Source organism: Cervus elaphus, chromosome 6 (assembly GCF_910594005.1).
Source record: "Cervus elaphus chromosome 6, mCerEla1.1, whole genome shotgun sequence".
Classification (NCBI taxonomy): domain Eukaryota; kingdom Metazoa; phylum Chordata; class Mammalia; order Artiodactyla; family Cervidae; genus Cervus; species Cervus elaphus.
In genome coordinates, this window is record NC_057820.1 from 31658860 (window position 1) to 31661351 (window position 2492).

The following is a 2492-nucleotide window of genomic DNA, read 5'->3' on the forward strand; positions in this document are numbered from 1 at the left end:
TGACAATATACAGCCGTGATGTACTCCTTTCCCAATTTGGAAACAGTGGCTGATTACACATGTATTTATCTTGTATATCAAAAGATGTAAAAGATGTATATCAAAATATATATTAATGAATGGATGTATAACTCTCTTCTATAACAGAAGCCAGTAAATATCAATTTTGAAATTTAGGACTAGTATAAAAAATAAAAGTATAAAATAGATAATAAACTTAAATTTTGTAAGACTTGTGAATTCTGAATTTTTGTCAATGACATCTTTAAATGTCTGAGGGTTGAGGATTGAAGGGGTATAAAAGTTAAGAAAATTAGAAAAAAATAAAATAAAGAAAGAAAGTATGTCAGTTATTAGAAATTTCCCAATGTCATTTTGCTTTAGAATAAAGACCATGTAATAACATTTTAAATATCTGAATTTGACAATGAAAACATCATCTGTCTATGTGATCATGTGTGAATAGTCATGATTATATTCCATAGATGATTGAATATAGTAATAAGTATGTAAAATGTAAGTATTCCTCTTGATGTCAGTGCGTTAGTAGTTATCCTTGCTTAAGATCACGCATCATTTTTTCCTTACAAGCCATACGAAAGACATTTAATTAGTTATCTTTCAACCTCTTGAGTTCTAATGCTATAACTTTAAACTCAAGTATAAGGTATTTTTCTTACCCTAACAGGTTCTATGGAGATATGATGGCAAAAAACCAGACACTTTAGGACCCAACACTCGTCTGTATAACCCAGAATGAACTTCTTGGTAAATATTGGCAGAATAAATCCTAAAACATGATTAACAGCTGAGCAGAATGATAGTACTTCAATAAGAAACAAACTTATCAACTGTTTATTATTAAAATATTCAGAAAGAAAACTTTACTTCTGTGTTTTTACTCCCAACAATAGAGGGGAGAAGGAAAATATATCATAGTTGGCACTGTATTCTACCTGGTCATGTCCCTTATGCCCAGAATTAAATATCTTTATTTTGCCTGTAATTGCTTCTAACAGTGAATAGCTTAATGAGTTATTATTCTACCTCTGAATTCTTTCCTTACACCTATTGGTTCTCCTGTGTAGGAGTATTTTAAATGCTATTGATAAATAACAGCTTCTTATTTATTACCAGTGACTCTCCATTTTCTACAAAAAAAAAAAAAAATCCACAATCATTTTCATGAACTGGTAGCATATTTCTTAATAAAATGAAGATTCTCCTTTCTTTGGTTCTACTGCCACTACAATTACCCTTTCTGTGACCTTGACACCATTCTCATCAGATTAAATGACTTCCTTAATCTTTATAGAGTATATTTCTGAATGCCCCCTTTTATGCATATGTGGTTTCTTTATGCAGAGAGTTCTTTAAGAAGTTCATCTACCAATCTTGAATTCACTTGTGAAGTTCAAGTGACAAAGCACTTCTTTCATGAAGTCTTCACTTATCTCTCCTCAGACAGGACTTTCTGGCTGTGAGTCTGAAAGCAATTTAAATGCAGTTTCCTATATGTAACCATCTGTTATCTTTAAAATACACTGCTTTTTACAGTGCTTTATAATGGCCATTTCACATTTTATTCTGAATTATAATTAACAATTTTACTGAAAGTCACTCAATGCTAGGTCATCCAAAAACCAAAGGCTTTATAACTCACGGTGGAACCAACGGCACTTATGAGGCCATCTACCATGAGGGTCCTATGGTGGGCTTTCCGGTATTTGCTGATCAACCTGATAACATCGCCTGATGGACCACAGCACACCAGGCTTCCCTGTCCTTCACCATCTCCCAGAGTTTGCTCAAGCTCATCTCCATTGAGTCAGTGATGCTACCCAACCATCTCATCCTCTGTTATCTCCATCTGCTTTAACTCCTCACTGTCATCAGTAGGCAGATCGTTCAGACAAAAAAATCTATATGGCAATAGTGATCATAAATTATACAATTGACCAGTCAAATTTCATTGATATGTTTAGTATTGATGCATTACACTCAAAAAATCAGAACACACATCCTCAGTCTTTGCAGACTGCAGGATTTCTGCTGCTTTTTCATTTTAATCCAGAACTTTCCCAAAATAATTTACATTGGTTTGCAGTTGGTCATTTACTGTTTTTGCTGTTTCTCTGAGGGACACAATTGTTGTGACCTCATAACCCTCCATCTTGTTGATGTCACCTTATCTCTCTGTGTCACAGCGACTGCAGACACAAGAGTCTCACACTTGCTATTTTACACTAGTAGTCTTTCTCACAAAATATAATTGATGTGTGTGTACAAGATGGGTGACAGCACTGACAAATCAATACTAAACACACTGTATCATCTCGAAGTGCTCTGTACTTTGTCTTTTCATTGGATTTCCACATCTGCTGACTATTCATGTAATCTATTTTTTTAAGGAATACGGGTTATAATTTAACTTCTGGTTGATTTCTTCTGGATATAAGCCTGAGCAATAGCAAAAGTTTACAGTAATTATT